This window comes from Vidua macroura, chromosome Z (genome assembly GCF_024509145.1).
Source record: "Vidua macroura isolate BioBank_ID:100142 chromosome Z, ASM2450914v1, whole genome shotgun sequence".
NCBI classification, from domain to species: Eukaryota; Metazoa; Chordata; class Aves; order Passeriformes; family Viduidae; genus Vidua; species Vidua macroura.
The window spans coordinates 55,369,594-55,379,132 of record NC_071611.1 but is presented as its reverse complement, the minus strand read 5'-3'; the positions used below and the strand labels follow the sequence as shown (position 1 = coordinate 55,379,132).

General features: G+C 39.9%; 1 protein-coding gene across 5 annotated transcripts in view; it reads left to right on the top strand.

Annotated features, from left to right (window-relative positions):
- Positions 1 to 385: 385 nt before the first annotated feature.
- CSNK1G3 (casein kinase 1 gamma 3) overlaps positions 386 to 9,539 on the top strand; it is a 67,856-nt gene continuing 58,702 nt past the window's right edge. For all 5 annotated transcript variants that reach the window (XM_054003119.1, XM_054003118.1, XM_054003117.1 and 2 more), the window contains exon 1: positions 386 to 466. The gene's annotated coding sequence lies outside the window, so the exon portion shown is untranslated. The remainder of the gene's footprint in view (positions 467 to 9,539) is intronic.

Here is a 9,539-nt window from a genome sequence, read left to right as displayed (position 1 = left end):
CGCTGCGGCGTCCTCTGAGCGCGATCTCTGAGCTGTGAGGGGAGCAGTTGAGCCGGGGCACAGCCACCTCCCGCCGGCCCCCGCCGGCCCCTGCCGCCGAGGCGGCCCCGCCGCGGCCCGACCGCGCCCCCGCATCATTGGCTGCCGGCTCTGCCCACCAGCAAGCCCCGCCCCCTCTCCAACTTGTACGTTCGCTTCCCGCCCCCCGAGTGGCCGGCGTGCCCTGTCAATCACCCGCGCTCGGGGCGCGCGGCGCGTCCCGCCCTCCCGGGCGCCTGTGCCGCGGTGGGAAGGGGCGTGCGCTCGGGGCCGCCGCCGCTTCCCCTCCGCCTCGGGGTGCCGCCCTGGCCAGCCCAGCTTTGGAGCGCCGCGCCAGGGGCGGGGCGGGGCGGGGCGGGGCGACGAGCAGTGCCCGGAGGTGAAGTGCCGAGCGCCGAGCCTGTGTCCCGTTCCCCTGGGCACCCTGGTAGGTTGCTGTCCCCGGCCGCCTCTCGGAGCGGCAGCGGTCGCAGCACCCCCGTGGGCCGAGGCCTTGGGCTCGCTCTCTCCTCCTTTCCCCTGGCGGCCGCGGGACTTGCGGGGGCCGCGAAGCCCCCTGCGAGCACGGCAGGGGCAGCGATCGGGGCGGCGGCCCGGGCCGGGGTTGAGGGTTGAGAGAGCCGGCGCCTGTGCGGGGCCGTGCCCCGGCCGGGTGTGCGGCGCTGGCGAGGCTCGGCCGGCGCTGGGAGGGCCCGTCGCCTCCGGGTGGCAAAAGCCATCGCTGTGAGACCTCCGAGTGCCCTCTCCTGCAGGAGTTACTTGCGGTGGTGGGGTTCACTGTGTGGCGGCCAGCGTCGGTGCTGCCGGCAATGGTTGGTCCGACCGAGTACCAAGCTGCGTTTGTAGGAACAAATAAATTTGTTTTTCTGGCCTGTAGAAGCAGGTTGCTGGAGTGCGATTGTGCTGGTTTAGCAGATCAGCAGGTTAGAGGCAAACTGAGCTGGCAGTGGTCTTTTATTTTGCTTTTAAGGAAGTTATTTTTAGGCATGCTCTGAATGTGGTGGTTTTAAGTTTGATTAATGAAAATCTCTAAAAGTGATGTTTCATTGATTCACCATGGAACTCGGACAGACCTTATTTTCAGGCATTCTTATTCATTTTACTGGTACACCTTTAATGAGTGTTGAAGTGACATGCAGTGTGTAAAAAGAAATTGGAATATAATCGAAGACTTTTTTTTTCTTGCTGAATTTTATAGTTAAGGTCATTTTTAAGTGCATACATAGATAGAAATAGATACTGTGCATATGCTTAGGCATGATTATAAATGAAGCACACTGTTAAGCCTGTTAAGCCTTGCTGCCTGGGTTATAACTGCTTATAAGGATAAACAACTTACCCACTGTTTAGACTTACGCCTCTTCTTAACCCACCTATATAGTGAATGCATTTTATCCCGAACTGCAATTGGGAAGTTAAAATTCAAGATAGGAGTAACGCAATTTTGTTTTAAAGGGAAAAGATGAGATAGAAGTTTCTGTGCTAACTATACTTTAGGAGATGTCTTCTCTAGACCTCAATATCTTTTAGTCAGTTTCTTTTTAATTGAGATGTTTCAACAGTTAAACAGTATTTTCAGTGGAGAAAAAGTGATATTTTGTTGTGCTGACCTGAAATGGAGAAGTTACCTGGCACATGGCAGAGGATTTACATCAGTTGAGAATGACTTCAGCTAATTAAATTAATCTTTTTTCTCTTGCCTCTCTGCATCAAATAGATGTATTGGCTTATAAAATGTAAATGATTTTCAGAATCTAGAGTACTAGTTCTGATAAATCACATTTTCTGTTGAGCTTTTTTTTTTTCTTCTGGATGATGAAGATAAAAATATTCAAGATTATATACATTATATACATTCAAGATTATATACATTTTTACTCTTGCCTTGAAAATTTGTTTAAGAAAGATTAGGAAGTCTTCTGATGTTTAAGAATAATTTAGTTTAGCTATGCCTTTGAGACAACAATAAATGGATCATAAGGAATAGGGAAGTGACAGTGGTTACTTTCCTCCAATATCTTCTAATTACAAGAAAGAACAGGGTACTGATCAGATTACCTGTGTTTATCTAAGTTTTCTCCAGCTGAACATTTTTTTCCAATCTGTAGTAGACAAAACATATAGTTATGTCTTGTTCTTCAGGCTTTTCATTTTACTATTGAGTGATTTTTTTGGGATGTTGTAAATAAAAGTAATAATGTAATTAAAACCACACACAAACCAGGAATAACAAAGTTGTAAGGGAGTTTGACATACTGTTTCTTCACAATTTAGGTTCACTGATTCAACTGCAAATTAATGTTTAGAGTTCTCAGTCAACCCTTAATATCTCACCTGAGGTTGTATGAACAAACTACTTGACAGTGCTTAAGGGAAGAGTGGAACAATCCTTTTCACCCATGGCCTGGCTTTAAATGATCTAAAACTGACCATGGTACTTGGGAGTAATTTCTTAATGTAAATGGAACAGTATGTTTCCAGTGCACACTAGGCCTTTAACACTCTTTCAAAAATGTTTTGAGACTTCTATATAATTGATTTCCCTGATCTATTAAAAGGTAAAAAAGTAACTTTGAAGTAATTGTTGTATATTTTCTGATAATCCTTTTTTTTTTTAATGCTATACAGGCATTTTAATGCTTCCTCAGTGCTGCTGCAGAAGCAGTGCAATGAGATCAAGCCTGATGCTGCTGATGCTAAGTGTAATTCTGAGTAGCCTCCCAGACATTGTCACTGAGGTTTGTAAGCTACAGCTGAAACAGCTGGGTGAAGAAAAATCTGTGTTTAAGCTAAATAGTTGCTTAAATAAAAGCAGTCTAGTGAGAAGGAAGTTAAAAGCTAGGGTGATGATAACAGATAAAGACAGTGACTGGAACATCTGTCCCTCCCTGTCATCTTAGGTAAGCCACTTAAAATTTAATGTCCCCTTTTTGGCATAGGGAGGATGTAGAAGAGGAGACATCACACACCGACCCATGCTGTGCAATTGGTTTGGATTGTGGTTACTTAGGGAGCTTTCTGAAACTTTAACTTTCAGAGGGAGTTATGAAACTCTTAGTTGTATAGTATGGAATGTAGCAGTCAGAGGCCCTGAAAGGCCTCCATGGTGGTCACTAGCCTAAGAGAAGAAATTCAGAGTCATGATGAGTGGACCAGAGCGGTCCCTCTTCCGCACATCAGACCCCTGTTATCTCTCTGTAAGGCTATAGATCGTATTCTCCTCAGCCCCAGCGATACGTCAAATCCTGATTCCTCAACAGCCTATATAAACCCATACCATTGCCCAGTTCAGCGGAAGAGCTGTCACTGGAACCCTTTGCAGAAGCTGCCAATAAAGACATCTCTGCAGAACTCCATACAGCCTTCACCTCTCTCCATCCCTGCGTCTGCCGAGGCACTTTGTGAGCACAGAGCTGAAATCACTGAGAGCTGAACTCACTAGAGCTGAAATCACTCCACAAGTGCTCGCTAAAGTAGCCAGCGGCTCGGAGCTTGCCAGGGGGCCCAGACAGGCTGCGCCTCATCAGCACAGTGCTATCCGGGACACCTATGGCGGTTGCTGCCCGGGGGGCCAGATGGACTCCTGGGACCCCAAAGCCGTAGTAATGGAATAAATTATTTTGGTGAGATTTAGTTCACCTGTAATATTTACTTCTACTGTTTTATAGATGATATATTCATTACCTTAAATTTATGAAAAGGTTTCTTTCTAACAAAAGAGGGAGAGAATATTTATATATTAAATACATACATGTAAAAATAGAAATGTTTGTGGTAACTGTCTAATATCAAATATATAAAAATTTCACAATATTACAAATGCGTTTACCAGTGCATTCTTCTAGCATGTTTATTGAACTGCATGTTCCTTATCTCTTACAGAGGACATTTTAAGCATCTACACTTCCCTCTCTTCAGCACCTCTTTTATCTGATGTTTTTGACTTTGTGTAGGAAACATTTTTAAAAATCCCCCATTTGGCTGTTAAAAGAAAGGTATTTAGTACAAAATAAATATATTCTGTAGCTATGAAAAGCTAAAACAGTTATCTTGCCGTTTGTATCTGGTATCTTGTCTTGTTATGTGGAATTAGGAATGGGAGACATACTGATCAATCAGAAATGTCTTTGCCCAGATGTTTACTGTAGGTCACAGAAGCCCAAGTAAGATTTGCATATTCAGATAAGTTTATTAATTAATTTGACTTTGTGCGTAGCATCATTAATATAACTACAAATGTTTTTTCTTATGCTTTAGGATCTTCTCTATAAGGTTACTAGCTAGCTTAGCTTTTAACATACTAAGACTTTGTAGTAACAGTTTTACTTAACTTAGTAATTTAAGATCATTAAATTACTAAGTTAAGCAAATTTAATGTTATTTTCCTAGAAATAATTTTTTCCTCCGGTTTCCCTGCATGGTGATTTATACTCTTCATCAACCAGGTGTTTTGATTGTTATTTTTGATTAAGGCAGCATGTGAACTACAAGAGTGGACAATGATGTCTTTTTCAGTAGGCCAAAAATACAGATGTTTTATGACAAGCAGAGCCTAGATTTCAATTTGAAGTATGTGGTTTGTCACAACTTTTTGTATTCTTTGCAGTTATTCATTGAGTAATTTGTGAGTTGCCATGCTCTTTGTTCAATAAACCCTGTGGAATAAAAGAATGTAGGTGGAGCAGTTTCCATCAGAAGCAGAGTTGAAGGTGGTGTTGGGGTGGCAGTTTGTCTGTGGAGGTCATTGGGGTGTGATGTCTTGAAGGGATCCACTTGATGGGCTGTGAAACACCAGTCATTCTGACTGTGCTGCAGGTGTTGGAAAGGCCCTTCTCTCTAACATGGGGCATTCCCTGCTCCATTTCTGGCTGTGCAGTTTTGTAGCTCCACTCTTGCTCTTCATCCTGTCTCTTGTATCCCCCACTGAGTTGATTCAGCTTTTGTTGAGTAGAGCTACTGAGGTTTGTGAGCTTTCTGGTACTCTGAGTGAGTGAGTAGTGGCTTCACTGAGGCATAGGAGTGATGATGCTGGTGAGTGATGGGAGCAGCAGGTAGTGTGCCACATGCAGTAGGAGAAGAGCCATTGTACTAACCCATCAAAATTGTCTAATTGCATTTTGTTGTTTGCATTTTGCAAATTTCAGACTTAGGTTCTGTTGAACCCATAAAATAGTTATTTTTGATTCAGTTTGTCTTTGAGCTTGAGATGCTGGTCACCTGGTGAATGTTGGATCTGTTCCATTTTTAAAGCTTCATAGGCTGCATTTTCCATTTTTGTAGAAAATGCTTTAAAAGCATGGGCTTCTTGACAGGTTCCCTTCATGATGCTGGAAGGCGTGATTTAGTCCAGGATAGGACACATGTCTGCAGCTTAGAAGTACTATTTTAAAATTGTGTTATTATGTAGAAGAATCCTGTGAGTATCTTTCTGTATTTAAGGCACCAGCATTTTCCATTTTATATCTTTATATTTAAATGAAGTAGTTAACATGACTGTTATCCTGTTTCAACAGCTTTTTAATATAATGATATAAAGCAATCTTTAAAGGCATTCAATGTTGCTTTACAGGAGTTCTGCTAGCTTATAATGAACATATTTAATTTCACATAGTATTGATATTTTTGATGGCAGTTTAAATGTAGATAACGTTGATAAAAATACAGCTTTTTAAAATCATAATTGTGCAGTAATCTTGGGAAGATGAAGTAATACTGTAGAGGCTGAAGTCAGGGACACAATTGCTTTAAGGGTTGTGGGAGACATGTTTCACTTCTAACCTCAACCACAAGTATTTTCTTAGTTGCACCTTACAAATGCTTTCCTGTGGAAACAGAGAAGCTCAGTATAGAATGTGTTTTACCTTCTGTGGAAGATCACTTCAGTTGGCACTCATTCATGTCTTGCAGTGTTCGGAGAGCAGGTTGCTCAGTGTATCAGGTTGTTAAAGTTTCTGTGTAACATTTGTTGATGGTGGGCTGGGGCATCTTTGTGGCAAGCTGTGCTTACCACACATCTTTAAATCTGGAGAAATAAAAACTTATAGAACTTGAATTTATGGTTAACAGTAAAGAGGGAGGGCAATTTTCCCAACAGACAAGAGGAAGACAGAATAACTAAATTTGCTCTTAAGCTTTTGTCAGACAGAGAGATAACTGTCTTTACAGAAATGCTCTGTGCTTTTAATTTTTCCAACAGTATTTTCACTATTGTTTGTTTTTATGTAAAAAACATTGGGAGACCTTTAAGTAAAATCTGTTGATTGTACTTTGAATTTTCTCCTGAAAAAAAAGTCTGGTTTTTAAGGCATTATAAGGAAATGAGGTATTTTTGATCTGCGGGTCTCTCATTTGCTGCCTGTAGAAATGTGGAATTTTTAGGGCAAACCAAGTTTAAGTTGTTATGCCTGTGAAGATAAGTCCCTATAACCTTCATAAAAGCCAATTTAGATAGTAGATATTTATTAACAATTACCATGGTAAAGGAAGAATGTTGTATGTTTTGTGTGGTAGTAGCATGAGAGCTGTTCAGCTTGCAACTTGTAGTACTAGGCAAGCAACAGAACATCTCTCTTCACTGAGCAAGAAGGGAGCGTTTTAATGTGGGAAGAAAGAAGGGGTTTTGTGAAGAAAGAGAGCTAAAGATGTATCAGAGGGTGGCCTGGGAATGCTGTGGATATGTGGAAGATAACCAGAAAGGTGAAATTACTGCAATGGGGTTGTGTGGGTGTTGAACACTAATCTGTAGACAGCTAAGTTTAGTTAACATTGATGCTTTTGAGGAATGATTCCGTTTTAATCTTCCGAAGTAATACATCAAGAGTTCACTACACACAAGTGCCCACATCAACATACTGACATTTTCTCATTTTAGTGCTTAAGAATTTTGTTTTGATTTAAAATCAATGTAGTTAAGTAACTGCCATCAGACCTTGACAAAACTGGTGTCAACAGCATCCGGTTGTATTGTTCTCAGAACTTTTAATTTACATCAGATGATTTCATATTCAGTGTCATTTGAATTTGTGTAAAACACTGTGAGACTTGTTTTTTCCTCGGAGTTCCCTAGGAAGGCATTGGTTTAAATATGTTTTGTATTACATCACTAATGATGAATCCAAGATCTTAACTTTAGCTAGTGTTTCTCCTTAAATTTGTGTCACTGTGCATTCTATATGAAGGTTTCAAGCATGATTCCATTTAGTGTGATATCTGAGACTTTATCCATACCATTTTATTCCATATTAAACTTATAACAGAAGAAAAAAGCTTTATAGGCATTTGAAGACTATAGTACTACAGTTTCAATTCAATAGAGACATTTTAGATGTACATTGCAGTGAAAGTCATGCAAGTGAGAGGAGAGTTGCAAGTGTGTGTAGTAGTAAAATACTTGGAACTGCTGTAGAAGGTTTAGCAGTGAAAGTCATGCAAGTGAGAGGAGAGTTGCAAGTGTGTGTAGTAGTAAAATACTTGGAACTGCTGTAGAAGGTACCTATCTAGTTTATGGAGACAAGACAGCAGAATAATTTGATTGCCATGTAGTTTGTTATTGTTAGAAATCCTTGACAGATTAATAGGTGCAAAACTTAGTCTAGAGACATTTTTCTGTACTGTGAATTATCCCTTTCCTCACATGTGGAGTTACTAAATTTGAACTTAGCTCCTTCTTAAGTTATTGAAGTAGAATCTGACCATGTAATTAAAGTTAAGTGGCAGGGAATTGTGTCGGAGAACTAAAAATACTTTTAATTTTGAAAATGATCTTCACAATCACTGTGGAATACTAGAGCGCATTATGTATTTTAGCCTATCCAAAATCTAACCTGAAGACAGAATTAGTGTCTTTTGGACTCTCAGAAATGTTTTGGGTTTTTTTTCCATGTAGCACTGGGGTGTTTCACAATGCTACTTAGGTAGCATTAGCTATACTTCAGGTATAGTTACGGTGTTAGATGAAATGCAGTACTCTTTTTTTTTTTTTTTTTTTTTTCTAACTTCGAGATGTGTTAACTTCGCAGTTTCTCTGGCCTAGCCTTAGGCTAATCTGAACCTTTCTGTTGTTCTGCTATAATACTTATATGCTGTGGTACAATTATTCCTATAGAAAATTGACGCCTCCATTATGTAGTATTAGCTAGCTCAGCATCAGCTTTCTGCCAGCTGTGGACAATGTAGCTCATTTAAGTCTGTATGGTTGTAGTGGTGGAAATGTGAAGAAACAAATGATTGAAATACTGCTTAACCATCGGTTTTGTCCTTTCTGTGCTCTTTTAAGTAAATCACCTTTAATGGTGTCATTAGATTTTAAAAATAATTCCTTGTGTTATGGCTCTCCTTCCTGAAAACTGACTTTCAGCTTTTACTCTGAAATGGTGATTATATGAAAGTGCAAGAAGGATGCATGAGCAGAAGTTTTAGCCAAGTAACTGTATGCGCTTGTATGGAATCCTTAAGTGAAGTTGGTAGGATTTTGTAGTGAAAGTCTATGAAGTGGTAATTCATAGATTAGGGCCAAACTTGCCTTCTAGATCAAGGAGAATACAGAAATGTTTATGCAGTGACCAGAGCCATCTCAGCTGATGTCTGTTTAGAGTTAACAGAGATGAAGAGATTGCTTGGAGATCTTAATTGCTACATAATTAGTCCAGGCTGTCATTTGTTGAAAAATTGGGTTGAGTTAGGGTGACTCCCAGTATTGTACATGTCTCCTGATGTGTCAGCATTTTGACCAGAGCTGGCAGTTGGTGGTGCAGAAGGATGCATTATTGTTCATTAGGTAGTAGACTTTCAACTGACAAAATTAAGTGTAGAGAACAGATACTGAAATTGGATATTGGCAGCCCTCTGATGTGTTCATGTGACTTTAAACCTTGGTACAAGAAAAATTACACTAGTTTAACTAGAACAGACTTCTTAAACAAGCTTCAATAAGGATGAGGTAAGTTTTTGGTTAGTTCTTGTACAGGCGAGTGGTTGATGAAATGTGTTAATAAAGCTTTATTGGATTTTGTGCATTAAAGGAGGATTATATGTGGCCATATGTGCTTTGTTGATGTACTTTCCATAGGGAAATGCCTATATACATGAAAATTGAAATGCTTATTCTAGAATCTTGAATTAATTATTTTTATTTAAAATAGTGTGTAGCAGTTGATATAGTAAGAGAAAAATATAATTTTTTATTTAATATATTTACCACTGGAGATGAAAACAAGACTTTTTAGAAGGCTTGGTTATGTAAATTCGTTCATAAGGAAGATACTTGGATTTACCTTGACACTTTCATTTAGGCTGCATCTTTGAGTGCATCTCATTCATATGTATTTGAAAATTGAGGCTGTATGTATGTAGACTTACATTCAGTTATCTAAACCCTTGTTTTATGAGGAAAATCATACGTATCTGTAAGAGTAAGCAAATACATATTTTACGACCATCATATTTTTTAGGAATGCTGAGAGCCTAAATTGTACACCAAAATTAATAAATTCTGTTCTTTG